Here is a 15,339-nt window from a genome sequence, read left to right on the forward strand (position 1 = left end):
ATACCACCAGGCATGCCAAGAATAGATAGTAGAAAAGGCTCTGATAGCAGCCATGTTTGAATTCTGTACTTCCCACACTTTGCCTCTCCCTCTGCAGTTTTACAGCAAATATGAATGGTGTGAGAAAGTGGATTGTTGTTTGACTGGGTTGTGAGCCATGGTCAAGCAACAGCCACAATCTCTTGTAGGCTGAACCACAAAAATTCACTTAATTAACCCGTGCTTAACCCTAGTTAGCTAGGCACAAAAAGCAGTCAGTTTAATTTAGAGGCAATGTTTAAAGTATTTATATAGTACATAAACAGTAATAAAGTGAAAACTCAGAACTAGAAAAATCCCAAACCACTTTAGGAAAATAGAGAAGAGTTTAATACATTTTTTGACACCAAAACAACAAAATCCCAATCAGTAGAACTGGAGTTTTGATTTATTAAAAATTACGGATCCAAATAGCGCCTTAAAGGAAAAATCTCCAACTGCGGACATCTGGTTGCACTAGATCAGGAAAAAGTCAAAAGTTAAGGCCAATCATGATGGAGCGCTGTTCGGATACAAGAAGTGGATTGGGCCAGGTCAGTGCTTACCTTCTGGAAAATTCTTGAAGAAAAAGTTACCTTTGGACTTGGAAATTTTTTGAAGAACAAGTTTCTGAGAACATAGAAGTTCAGTGTGGCAAGGCTGCAGGAGGGTTCGAGGAAGGAATGTTGTCACCGGAGAGCTGTGGAATGGAGCTGCGGTGAAAATCTTTACCTTAGGACTTAGTCATCAAGATAGAACTCAAAACTTTAGAGTGGGACGAAGCAGTAGGCTGTAGCTGAAGACAATTCCAAAAGGTCGGATATCCCTTTGGTGAAGGACCGCTGAAATTGATTTCCTGCTGCAGAGAAGAATGTAGCAGGAGAGGCCACAAAGCTAATCCGACCAGTGATTCACCTCTGGCAGATAGGCGATCAGGTTGGTCCCGGTCTTCTTCTGGCTCTCAGAGCACTTTTTGCCCATATTTTGTCTAAGTCCTCAGTTTTGGAAAATAGCCATCTGGGCACATTTAGCAACACAACCAAGGGTCGGGAGTGGAGGGAATCCTCTTGTGTGGTCAAGGCTCACTCAGGCTGGGTCCAGATGCAGGTTATAGATGGTGGAAGCCTGTTATGTCCCTCTGGCTCTGCACAGGAGGCCATCAAACTAGCCATTGGAGTCACTTCTGTAAATCCAGGTTGCAGGTTAAGATGCAGGGCTCAATAGCAGGGCTTGCCTCTGAGAGTTCCAGCCAGGAAAGCAGTCCTTTACAGTACAGCGGCAGTGTAGCAGAGTGCACAGCAAGTCACAGGAGCAGTAGGCTGTCCTCTGAGAGACCTTCTGCAGGTCCAGTAGTGAACTGAAGAGTGGGTCTAAGAGCCCTATTGTTATACCCTGGTGCTCTGGGTGAGAGAAGTTTTTGGAATGGTTCTTTGAAATTCTGGGAGTTTCCTGCATCACCTGTCCAGGCTCCAAGCTAGCTGCACTGACAATACAGTGTTGTTAAGCCTATTGTAATGAGACAGGACTCAGCCTATTCAAGTGCAAGTGGGGCTTGCTCAGCTCCACCTGCCCATCCTGCCAGTTGATGGGCCATTCAGGCTCTGCTAATCCCATTATTGTGTGACTGTCTGGGAGGAATTCAGCAAGTCCTAACTGTCAGTCATACCCAGTCATGTGACCTAAGGCTGCTGGCACAGAGGGCTCAGGGTATGAAAACACCAACTTTTTAAAAGTGGCATTTTCAAACTTGTAATGATAAATTTGACTTTACCAGTAAATAGGGATTATCAGGACATAAAATTCCTAAAAGTATATATCCCACCTTTGAATTACACAGCACTCTGACAAATAGGCTACCTAGGAAAGACCTACCTTAGGGGTGACTTATATGTAATAAAAGGGAGTTTCAGGCTTGGCAAGTGGATTTAAATGCCAAGTCGACATGGAAGTGGGGCACTGCCTTCAAGCTGCAAAGGCAGACATGGGACGTGTGTTGGAGTGCTATTTAAGTGGGTGGCATAATAAGTGCTGCAAGCTCAATAGTAGCATTTAATATACAGGCCCTGGGTATATGGTATACCACTCTACAAGGGACGGACAAGTAAATTAAATATGCCAGTCAGGTATGTGCCAATCAAACCATGTTTAGGGGATTGAGCACAAACACTTTAGCACTGGTTAGCAGTGGTAAAGTGCACAGAGTCCTAAGGCCAACAGAAACACAAATCCAGGAAAATGGAGGTAAGAAGGCAAAAAGTTTGTGGGAAGACCACCCTAAGGCTGATACTTCTAACTAATGAGATCTAAGGATGGGAGAAGTGATGGGTCCTTCCAGCCTACCATCCTGTATTTTTCAAGAGATGTTTTTCTGAGACATTCTTCTTGATGGCTTTTTCTTTGAATATAAGGCCTGCTTCCTGTTTCTACTACTGAGTCCAGAATAGTAACTGGATGAAAAGTCGAAATGGTCGAAGACTTAGACAATATCAGCTCTTATGGGAAAAAACATTACAGCAAAAACCACTAAGAAGATGGGCAGATCAACAGCAACTGTCAGAATTCTAGTAGCACCAGTCAGAAAGAAACTAAAATTCTATCGAATCAATCAATATGTTGAGAGTGCAGTTACATTTCACAAAGAAGAACAACTAGTTCACTGTTATAATCTTAGAATTGCCATGGAATAGGTAACATAGAACGAACAGGAAGTAGTAATTTTCCATAATGGAGTGAGGTTGTCACAATAGAAACAAATGATAAAGTCAATACATTTCCCAAGGAAACATCTGGCCTGGAACATAGCTAGCTTCAAAGGACAGTATCTGGATTGTACATTGACAGAGTCTGAACTAAACTACATAGTATCTAACCAATAACAATAAAAAATCTGCTTCAAATCGTCTCAGCTTCCAGGCATAACTCTCTGACCAGCAACCAGGCACAACACCAAGAAGACTTGTGGTGAGGCACTTCAAACAACTTTAGGCCAGATGCCCAGCATGTAAAGCAGTTGACATACGCTATCCCAATGCCTCCAAACCCATAATCATGCCTGATGCTAACCCACGTTAAAGGAAAAACAACTTGCTCGATTGTAAGAGACACTGTAGAAGACCTTCACCCTTAGAACCAATATTAGAGTTAACAATATCCTCCAGTCTATGAGTAGACTCAACCCTCTTATCAGAAATAAGATTCTTAATACTCTACCTTCCCCCAGAATGACCAGTTTTTCCCCCATTTTTGAGAAAGAAATTGATGGACCATACAAGGAAAATTAACCTGAGATGTCAACTCACAAGATCTCTCCGAGGGAGGATATTCCTTCCAATCAACCAGAAACTGAATAGTTCCTCTAGAAATGCTCAAATCACATAAGTTATTTACTTCATACTTCTCTTGTTGCTTAACTAACCAAGGTGTAGAAGAACTTTTTTGTTTCCAAATCTTTAAGTAGGTGTTTCCAGTTTAAAAACCATCCTTTAAAAGAAGGGTGTTAGTTCCAGGAAGGTCTATGGTTATTCATTGAAAGAATATTTAAAAAATGCCGGGCCTTATCTCTAATCTTCTAATCTGGAATGTCTGCGATATGTATTTGTCTGCAGAGTTGAGTCTAAACATTACAGATGAACTGATGATTAGGGTCTGAAATTATCTTGATTGGAAGTGTGTGACTTCTAAGGATAATAGTAAGAAATATTTGTGCCACTTTTGCTACTAAAGGAGGTTTGCTCAAAGGAGATGCTATGTTACTAAATTATTCCACTGTGGCCATAATTGCTGTACAAACTTCAGGTAGTAGAAGATCACCATGAAATCACTGGAAATATATTCCCAAGGCTGAGTGAGTCTTTTCACAGAACATATACAACCTTGTGGATCTCCCTTAACTTGTTGACAGACTTCACAAGATATTATGCAATCCTTTATATCTTTTTGTAGTTCGGGCCACCATAATTGAGAAATACCAGATAATCTGTTACTTTAAACCCTGATGACCAGCTGTGATAAAATTATACAACCGTATAACAATTAGTCTGTCTTTTACTAGTAACAAAGATTGTATTAGTCAAGAAAAATCATACTATCTTGAACTCAAATGTGCTTCCTCTTATTCTTATACCAAGGACATTGGTTTGGTTTCAAGGGAATTTTCTTTATTTGTGCTGAGACGTTTCTGCGGTTACCAGAAAAACAGAAGATGGAGAATCATTTCATCGACTGAAGGGGGCGAGTGTCTGAATATTATTTGGATAGATAATCCACTACAATGGCCTGCATTACAGGAATGAATAATATTAAACAATAAAATTGCTGACCAAAGAAAGCTCAACTTGCCTGTCCATTTCTTCTGCACTCTGCTTGTTGAAGTACTTGAAGCGTACGATGATATGTTTGAACAGTGATTTGATGTTGGTGCTAATAGATGCCACCATTTGTTAAAGACTCTTTCACTGCTAAAAGTTCCTTTTCTAGAAATGAATAATATATTTCTTGCTTGGTTAATTTGCAGGAGCAAAAGACAAAGGGGTGATCTTATGCAATTTTACTAATAGGAATTGCTTCTAATGCTGATAAGAGGCATTCGTTTCAAGAAGAAAAGGTCTAATGTTGGAGGCTGGCCTGGTTTGTAGTGGGTACCAAAGGTACTTACACCTTATACCAGGTCCAGTTATCCCTTAATAGTGAAATGTAGTCAGTGTCTAGCAGCTAGGCTGCCTAGATGTAGGTTGTAGCAGAGCAGCCAAGGATGAACTAGGAGACATGCAAAGCTCTTGCAATACCACTGTAGTCACACAGTACTCACACACCTGAAAGAAAATACTCAGTGTTACAAAAATAAAGGTACTTTATTTTGGTGACACAAATGCCAAAAATACCTTAGAGGCTATACTCCCTTAGGAGGTAAGTAATATTCACAATATATACACTAGTATCCAAAAACAGGTAGGTACACAGTCAGAAAACAGTGCAAATAGTGAAAATCACAATAGGTTACAATGGGCCTAGGGGGAATACAAACCATATACTCAAATAGTGGAATGTGAAAGCCGGTTTCACACCTAGGCAAGTGTAGTGTGTAGAGGGGGGGTGGGAGTGTAAGAAAATACCAAAGGTAAGTAATAGAACCCACCCCGCAGCCAAGGAAAACAGGAGTAAATCACAGTAAGTTTTCTGAAACACACAAGAAGTTGTGGTAGAAGATTATGCAAGAACCAGAAGAGACTGCAAGATACCAACAATGGATTTCTGGACCTGAAGGCCTGAGGAAGAAGGAGACCAAGTCCAAGAAGCACTGAAGATTCCAGGGAGAACAGGAGCCCCTGCTAACCTGGGTAAAGGTGCAAAATAAGAACCACCTGTGAAAAGACAAAGTCAGTTATACATCCAAGAAGACATATGCGGGTTCCTGGTTGGTGCAGAAGATGTCCCACACCGGATAGATGATTGCAGTCTGGTTTGTGTCACTGGATTCCGCCAACAAGCCTTGGCACATGCAAAGCTCACTGTTGGAAGAAAATTGCGCTGCCCGGGACCAGGAGGGACCTGTTGGCATCTACCCAGAAGGGGGAAACAGAGGGGGCTCTCAGCAACTCAGAGAGCCCTCAAAAGACCAGGCAGCATGCACAGGAGTCCCACATAATGGGGACAAAAAGGTGCAAATGGAGGCCTACGCAGCACGACACAAAGGAATCCCACGCCGCCAGAGAACCACTCAGGAAGCTGTGAGTCACAGGATGGAGTGCTGGAGACCTAAGCTATGCTGTGCATGAAGAACTTTGTGGAAGGTCCTACATAAGCCTTTGTAACTGCAGGTCACGCGGTGCACGGGGGTACTGTCTTGAGTGGGGAGGCAAGCTCTTACGTCCACCAAAGTTGGACAGCAGCTGGACGTTGGGACTGTCGGTGTCACTTTAGTCCAACACCTGTGTTGCTGGATTCACGCTTGTCATCTGGAGAGGGTACCCACGCCACCGGTTGGCGCTGCAGAGAGGTGCCTGCTGAAGCAGGGTAGTGGCTCCGTCACTCCACAGGAGATTCCTTTGGTTCTTCTGGTGCAGGCTTAAGACAGGCAGTCCTCGGAGGGTGCACGACCTGGAAACTGTTGCAGTTGCTGGAAGGAGCTGAAGTTACAATGTTGCAGGAGTCATCTTTGCTTCTTTGTTGCAGTTTGTAGAGTTCCGGGTGGGTTCAGCTGTGGTTCCGTCGGTAGAAGATGAAGGAAAGGATACATAGTATCCCTTCTGGAATCTTGCAATCTGAATCTTAAGAAACACCCAGAGGAAAGACCCTAAATAGCCCTGAAAGGGGGATTGGTCACCTAACCAGTTAAGCACCTATCAGGGGAGGGTTCTGACGTCACCTGCTGGCACTGGCCACTCAGATGCTCCCAGAGTGCCCCACCACCTTGGAATCCAAGATGGCAAAACCCAGGGACACTCTGGAGAAGCTCTGGGCACCACCCCTGGGGTGGTGATGGACAGGGGAGTGGTCACTCCTCTTTCCTTTGTCCAGTTTAATGCCAGAGCAGGGACTGGGGGTCTGGAACTGGTGTAGACTACATTATGCAAGGAGGGCACCATCTGTGCCATTCAAAGCATTTCCAGAGGCTCTGGGAGGCTACCCTTCCCATGCCTGTAACACCTATTTCCAAAGGGAGAGGGTATAATACCCCTCTCCCAAAGGAAAGTGCTTGTTCTGCCTTCCTGGGCTTGAGCTGCTCAAGCAACAGGAGGGCAGAAACCTGTCTGTGGGGTGGCAGCAGCTGGGGCTGCCTAGAAAACCTCAGAAGGCTGGTATGGCAGTACAGGGGGTCCACTGTGGAGCCCCCAGAGTGCATGGGATTGTGCAACCAATACTGGAATCAGTACACCTTACATGGCCATATTTGGGGTTACCATTGTGAAGCTGGACATAGGTATTGGCCTCTGTCCAGTGCACGGGTAAAATGGCTTCCCTGCACCCACGAAGTCTGGGAAAATGGTCCTGGACGTGGTGGGGGCACCTCTGCTAGTGCAGGGGTGCCCTCACACACAGGTACTTTGCACCCAGCCTTCAGGGTTGGAAGGCCTGACATATACGTGACTTATAAGTGACCTGGAACAGTGAAAATGGCTGTGAAATGGTGCATGCACCATTTCACGCAGGCTGCAATGGCAGTCCTGCAGAATCCTTTGCATGGGCTCCCAATAGGTGGCAAAAGTAATGCTGCAGCCCATATGGATCCCCTGGAGCCCCAGTACCCAGGGTACCTTAGTACCAAATACTAGGGACTTATAAGGGGTGACCAGTATGCCAATTTTGAGTGAAATACTGGGTTACCAGTATGTAATGATCAATTTGGAAACAGAGAGAGCATAAGCTCTGGGGTCCTGATTAGCAGGGCTCCAGTGACAGAGTCAAGCATACTTTCAAAAACAGTGAAACATACTGACAAGCAGGCCAAAACCATAAGCACTAGGGTCCTGACTAGCAGCATCCCAGTGACACAGTCAAAACACACCGACACCAGGCAGAAATTGGGGGTAACATGCCAAAAGAGGATACTTTCCTACATCTAATAATGTCATACTGAAGAAGAATAGGTGCACTGCTAAATCATCTCTTTAATTCCTCAACAGCCTTTGGTGCCACAGGAGTTCTGATGAATATGTTTCTTCTTTCTTATTTCATAAGGTTTGTAATTGGTGTTTATATATCAGCTAAGTCTTTGACAAATTTCTAAAGTATATTCAGCTTCCTTTAGTGATGTTGTGTCTTCGATTTCAAAATGACTGAACCTTCTGAGTGTCGTCCATAGCTGGACTTTCTAATGAAGTAGCACACCTAAAGGAACTAATTGAAGACTGGTCAAACACGTTTTTCAGGCTTAGCAAACATGTCATTTTTGTGTTACCAATACGAAATCATTTCTTACATGTTGTTCATGTTTAGGAGCGCCTTTGGAAAAATCTAAAATATTATTGAGGTAGCTCACCATGATGTAAAGTAATAAACTAGAAAAGATCTAGTCCATGAAGCAATCAAGACTGTTGGAGGATTACAAAGCCCGAAAGGCATAACTTTGTATTACAAAATGCCTAACAGGTACTCTAAAAGCAGTAGTTCACTCACTTCCTGCTTTAAAGAGATAATAAATTTGTCTTAGATCAAGATTTGTAAGGATCTTTACTCCTTGCCTCGCCCTAAGATGTCAGAAATGAAGAGCATGTGGATATCTGTGCTTAAATATGACTTGATTGAGGCCTCTGAGGTCAATGTAAGGACGCAATTCTGTGGTACTGAAGAGAAGCACCCGCTAGAGATTTAGAAGAAGCAACTAACACATTTTTCTTATTCTTCTGAAGTTATTCCTGGAGAGCTTCATATTCAAATGGAGATAGAGAATACACCCAAGCAATTTGAGCTACTGCCCTAGTTACAAATTCTTTGAACAAACAAAACCTCTATGTAGCTGTAAAACATTATCTCTTGCCTTCATAGAGACCTAAAAAAAATTAAGACACCTGTCTGGAATTGATGGTAATTGTCATGCAGTTTCTTTTGCTGACCGATGTTTTCTGGACAGAGGTTTTATTAGAAAGATTTTCCAAAGTAGACTGTTGGATACAAAAGTCTGAATCGAGAAACACGGTTTTGGTTGCACAGTTACTAAAGGGATAATGATTAAACAACCAGGAAATACCCAAAGCAACTGGATATCAAGAAGCCACAATTAAATCACATTCTATCCGTTGTTAAATGCATCGACTGGGTTTGTTCTTTAACTACTGAACAAATAAGGGTTCCACCCACCACTTCTACAATGTGCAGTGCATGTTAACCTTTTGAACAAAAGGAACAAACTGCTATTTAGCCCAACAGTTATCCATGTATGCACTTGATGCTTCACAATCTACCAGGACTGGTACTTTACTGCTTGGTTCCTGAAATTGCAAGGTGGCCTTAAAAAATAATAAACCCTATCGATTTAGTCAGATTGTAGATCTCTGGAAAGTACTTCCATTCTTTGACATATTTTTCCTGGATTTGTTGCGGTCTGTTTGGGCATTTCCCAATAAGATGATGTTTAATTCTATAATATGAACAAAGCCACATTTTTTATGGTCATTCCTGCTCCTGTTCGTATAAAGTAGCTATAGCAAATTCTAACTGCATTGACTCCTCAGGCCATTATACTTAGTTAGAATTCATTAGAATTTGATGTAGAAATGGTAGGAGGATACTTGTTAGGACCACAAGTATCCGGTCTTAACACAACTTGGTGTTTCTTCTTTCCTAAACTTTGCTCTTGAATCCGGCCTTCTATTTCAATTCCTGCTATAATTAAATCTTATAGGCTTGCTTCGTGACCTAAATCATCTTTGATCTCACCATTAAAGCTTTCCAAACTAAGGTAAACAAAGTTAAATCTGTACTTTCTTGCAAGTGCTTGAAAAAGTGTTAAATAGGCCTGCATATCTGTAGACCCTTGCTGAATTTCCAGTAGATCTTCTTGTGCCCTATACATTTTGTCTTGTCTGATAAACATTTTTTCAAAGGTACCTAAAAAGGCTAGCTAATTTTCAACAAGGCTTTTTCTGGATTCGAAAAAGAGAGGCAAAGCTCATACTGTAGCTGTTGCTGATATATTCCCAATAATAAAACCAGTTGTAGGTATTTACGATGAATATATATGCACATTGAAGATATTAAACAAGAGTCTGAAAATTATTTTAATCTTCTGGGATTACCATCCATTTTTTTCTCTGCAACTCTAACCAGAGGAGGGTCTAATGGGCCTGAATACAACGTGCCCAAGGCTGAAAAGCAGCAGAATTTTCAGTAGTTAGAAATTGGACCTCAGTAGCTAAGTTGCTGACTACAACAAGCAAATCCTGAACTTCATTTATAGTTTCATTACGGTTTTGTGCTTTTCTGTTGTGTTGCAATCTGTCAACACCAAATCCTCTGAGACATTGTAGTTGATGTCTTTCAGTTCGAAGACATGGATGCTGCCTCCTAGTTTCCACTTCTCAGTCCAGAATGGGAATTGGATGACGAGTGGAAACGGTGGCAGGCAGAACCGGCTTTAGTTATCAATAGTTTCTCCCTAGGACAATACTGAAGCCCAGAGTGAACATTACATAAGCACGTCCCTTTTCCACCATTATCTTTGTGAACTCTCTAAGGGATCTTCTCTAGCCACCTTGACGAGACGTTGTCATCTGCCTACCTCCATGATTCCACTCCAACCCAGTCGATTAGGCATGCACATTTTTTGCACTCTGCCATCTTTGGGAGGTTCTTTTTCCAGGCTACCCTTTTAAGAGAGCACGCCAAAGCCCGCATATTCCTAAATCTCCGAAGCAGGCAGTTATAGTTTGCACTGCCGCCAGCCCTTCATCCCAAACCTTTTGCAACTCTATATGATTGATTTGTATAAACTGGACTGAAATTCCTGTGTGACATTTACAGTTATTGCCTGTACAGTTTTACACTGTTACATTATTAGATTTATATATCATTCCTGTGCCATTAGGTCCACTTTCATGTGATTTTTGTGCGCATAACCCGGGATTCCTCACCTATATTATTTCGCTTTTCACTTTCATGCACCTAATTAATTTAAATAATGAAATCATCCCTCATGTAATTGTTTTTGTCTGTCAGTGACATGAGGCCATTGTGTATCCCTATAATTAATAAGTAATATCTGCACTCGCGCCCATGTTTGATCAAGAGTTTTACTAGATTCATACCCTGAGTTAGATTCCTTGCTGATCTATACTTTTGCCAGGATCTTACTTCTATGTATGCCTCTTTCTGACACCATAACCTGCAGTTAGTCCTTTTTCACTTTTGGCATATTTTTTATCCATTTTTTACTGACTCCCAAAAGTTATCATAATTAGATCTTTCTTTTTTACCAACAGCCACTGTAGTCCTCTCCCAGTATTGTCTGTCCTGATGATGACTTCAATTGAAATATAGGCCCGAATTTAAGAAAAGTCGCACTGCATCCAATGCAGGTCAACTTTTTTTGTGCCCCTCAGCACCCCCTACCGTCACCATGTGTGCACCATATTTTATATACGGCGCACCATGGCACAGGGTAAGGGCAATAGTGTCAACATTTTTGACACTATTGATGTACTGTGCAGGATTAGCGCCTAAATGTTGGCGCTAATCCTGCAGAGTACATAAGGGCCCATTGAAAACAATGGTATGCCCCCTTTTAACGCCTGCTCTATGCATGTGTTAAAAATAGCCACTAAAGGGGGCGTGGCTTCAGGCATCAAGATGGCGGTCGCACTCTGAGAGTGCTCTGGACCCCTCCGTCATCCGCCCGAAGAAACATCTGTCTTTCATCTTGGTGGCGTCGCCCTAGCTGTCCCCACGGGTTCCCTGATCCCTGTGGATCCTGCTGAGAGGATCGGCGGTGAAGAATTAGCTTCGGGCACTCGCCGCGGCCCAATCGGCCCGAGAACCAACATGTCGGCCGAGATTGTAGCGCCCCAGCGTCGCTGAGACCGAGCCACTGGCCCTCTAGTGTGGCCGCCTCAAATCCGGGACACCGTGAGCAGCTCGAGGGGAGCCGGCGCCGCGCTCCGAAGCGCGGACCTCCGTGGACTGGAGGGGCGGCGCAGCATCGACTTGCGAGGAGGGACCCCGGCGACCGGGCCGCCTCCGCCCTCCTGTTCAGCGGTGCCGGGTGCGGAGGATCGTGGCGGCTGGACCGGGAGGGGGAGGCAGGCCGCGAGCTGCCTGAGGAGAGGACTACTCCGATTTGATTGGGCGGTGAGGCGGCCGCGCGGAGGACGCGCACCTGTGGCCGCTAGACCCCGGCGCTCTGGTCGGAGCGGGCGGCGCGCCGGGAGCACGCCCGGCACTGGAGGTGTGGGAACGCCCCGGGGGGCGACCAGATCTACCAGGACCTGCGCTGTGGCTCCGACGCGGGCCGTGGCGCGCTGAGTGGAGCAGAGCGGCACGTCTGGAGGGTGAGAAGGCCCCCCCCCGCCCCACCCCCGGGAGGGTGGGACAGGAGAGGAGGAACCAGAGAAAACCCAACATAAAAGGAAAAAAAAAAAGAAGAAAAGTGAAAAGAGAACCTGGTGGCCCTGGTCCCCCGGCCGGCGGGGCCAACCACTGATTGTTGCTGCGGCTGTGCTCCAGGCACAGAGCCGACAATAGACCGGACTGACGGAGAGAGGCTCAAATCGTGAAGCTGCAGCGCGAACGGTGCGCACCCGCCAACTTCGGTTGAAGAGTTCCGTGGCCCGACGGGGGTGAGTGTGGACCTGTCGGGGCGCACCGGGACCCGAGGGAGTGAGGAGTTGGATCCCCGCGCGTCAGACCAAACCGGTGGGATACCGGCGGAAAAGGGCCCCTTCCTTCCCCGCCGCTTTGGGGGTGCAACAAGTGGACTGCGGGGGCGGGCTGATCTGCCGACCCCCCTCGTGAGATCGGGGTTAGGGTCGACCCCCCCCAGGAGCCCAGAGGAGCGCAGATGTGACTACCCCCCAGCGGGAGGGGCTCCTGACATTGGGGCCCCCTGGCGATCCTGACCTGGTGGCGCCGGACGGAGTCCTACGCAGAGCCGGGTGACCTTCTGGAGCCTCCTCTCTCCGCTTGGCGGCGCGGCCCGGCCGGCCGGGGTGGGGGGCGGACTCGCGGCTGCCGGGCTCCAAGTAAGGAATCGAGACCACCGGTGGGCCTCCTCTGGGATACCCCCCTTGGGTCCCCGGTGGTGTGAGAGCGCTTCAGGTGCTTGAGCTTAGACAGGATTACCACAAGAGATAACATAAGCCGATCCCAGCTCCCTGAGACGAGATGGGTAAGGACAGAGCACACAAACAACCCCCGGCCTCCCAGCAAAAGATTGACCAGTTCACGACGCCGGCGAGCCCAAGGGGAGACGGAGACGCGGCTAATGGGGGCCCGGCGCTGGATGGAGTGAGTGTCATCCTTCAAGCAATCCAGTCATCGCAATCTGCCGTGGAGACCAGGATCGGGGATGTGCGAGAGGACATGGGCCTATTAGGCAAGACCTCAAAAACGGAGTGAGCCGAATTACCGAGGTGGAAGGCCAGGTCTCCCAGACTGAAGATGAATTAGCCGACCTTAGAACCAAAGTGGCCCATTTGCAGACTCGAACCGGTGAGTTGCACAGCCGTGCGGAAGACGCAGAAAATCGATCAAGACGCAACAATCTGCGCTTTATCGGATTCCCGGAAGGCGTAGAGGAAGACAAGCCTTCCGAATTTTTGGAGCGTTGGATCAAGACCTGGATGCCAGATCGAACTCTCTCACCCTGGTTCGCAGTTGAACGTGCCCATAGGGCCCTTGCTCCGCGCCCCCCGCCGGGCGGCCCAAAACGCCCAATGATTGCACGCTTTCTCAATTTCAAAGATCGAGACAATATACTTAAGGAAGCTAGACGTTCTGAAGATCATCAATGGGAGCATCATAAGATCTTAATATTCCCAGACTACACCTGTGAAGTCCAGATCCATCGCCGGTCATATGAGCATGTCAAACAAAAACTTAGAGCAATGCAACTCTCATACATGCTCCTCTTTCCTGCACGGCTCAAGGTCCTTATGGCCGGAAAGGCGTTTTTCTTTTAATCCCCGGAGGAGGCGTGGGACTGGCTGACCGAGGGGGGCGTCAGAGCCCAGAGGGGACCCCCGAGACCGGCGGGGAGCCTTCCCGTGACGGACCCCCCCTTTAGGGGGACCCCGGAGGAGCCGGAGGCGTACCAGATCTCAGAAGGGGAGGCAAAAAGACCCAGACATTCTTACGGACGGAGAGACGGCTGGAGACCCTGGTTCCCAGATGGAAGGGCCCCCCAGCGAGTCCCCGGGGGTTCAGGACTTGGCACGAGCCGCAGATGACAATCGCCTGAGTCAATCCCCGGTGCTCGGCTGAGATGAGACACATTGCTCCCATCGGGATGCGCTGGGGGTGGCCGGAGTCGCCCGGTTTGCACCTGCGGACCCTTGAGGGGGCCCCACTGGTGGTTCAGTGCTTCTTTAATGTTTGCCACATATGGCTTGACTTCTGACCGTTGATTGCAAATGATCCAACTAAAGGGAGGGGTCCACCACTCCACTCCAATGACAGTCCTTCTGGCTTTTTTGTTCTGGTTGGGTATTTGGGCGACAGAAGCTTCCTGGGAGGGAGTATGGGGAGGGGGATGGTTGGGGGGTGAGAAGTTTGAAATGGGGTTAGATAGCAATGTGTTGATAAGTTTTCTTTGTTGTTTTAATATTTCATGGTTACGTTCGAAACGGTCGCCCTTATGTCCACCGGCAGACACTCGGCAATTTATAATACCCACACAACCCACGCCTGGTCCTCACTGACACAGATCATCTCATGGAATTTAAATGGCCTGTTAGACAAGATTAAGAGATCTGCAGTATTTAATACCTTCCGCAGATATTCCCCCTCAGTGGTCCTACTACAAGAAACCCACCTCCTTGGGTCGAAGTGCCCCATGCTCGCGCGAGAAGGATATGACAGGGTTTATCACGCGGGCTTCTCCAGAGGCTCCAGGGGGGTGGCCATTTTACTCCATTGCTCACTACCTATGGTGATTACAGCCACGCAGTCCGACCCACAGGGCAGATTTGTAGTAGTCACGGGGTTACTTCATGGATCGCCGCTAAACCTTGTATGTGCATATGCCCCCCCCCCCCAGCGGGACTTGATACTTTCTTACTCTCGCTCCGCCAGGTAGCAGCGGGACTCCCCCAGGGAACCACCCTAATGGGAGGGGACTTCAACGCCATACTCGACCCCGGACTGGATGTATCCAGCGATCTTACTGCTAGTAGATCCAACCGGGCTTCGAGTCATAGTGGCTGGGCTGAGAGTCTCGGCCTATGTGAGGTGTGGAGAACTTGGCATCCTAGGAAACGGCAATAAACACACACATCAGCCGCCCATCTGACACACTCCAGAATCGACCTCGTATTTATGCCCGCTCTAGACATCACCAGTGTCACGGGGTGGAGATACTGCCTCGGGGGGTCTCGGACCATGCACCGGTGCGAGTCCGGCTGGGCGGGTCAGACCCCACCAGACGCCCGGTGTGGCGCCTCAACGCATGGTACCTACAAGACAACGATTACACTCTTGAGGTTAGGGACCATCTTGCTCAATACTTCGAACTGAACCTGGGATCGGTCCGGTCTCCAGGTACAATATGGGCCGCCTGTAAAGTCACTATCAGAGGACACGCCAAATATCTCCTTCGCTCGCGTGAACGTGCTCGAAACTCACGAGTGTCTGTGTTGGAGGCCAGGGCATTAAACCTAGAGCGCCAGCAAACGA

The sequence above is a fragment of the Pleurodeles waltl genome, chromosome 8 (assembly GCF_031143425.1).
Source record: "Pleurodeles waltl isolate 20211129_DDA chromosome 8, aPleWal1.hap1.20221129, whole genome shotgun sequence".
Lineage (NCBI taxonomy): Eukaryota > Metazoa > Chordata > Amphibia > Caudata > Salamandridae > Pleurodeles > Pleurodeles waltl.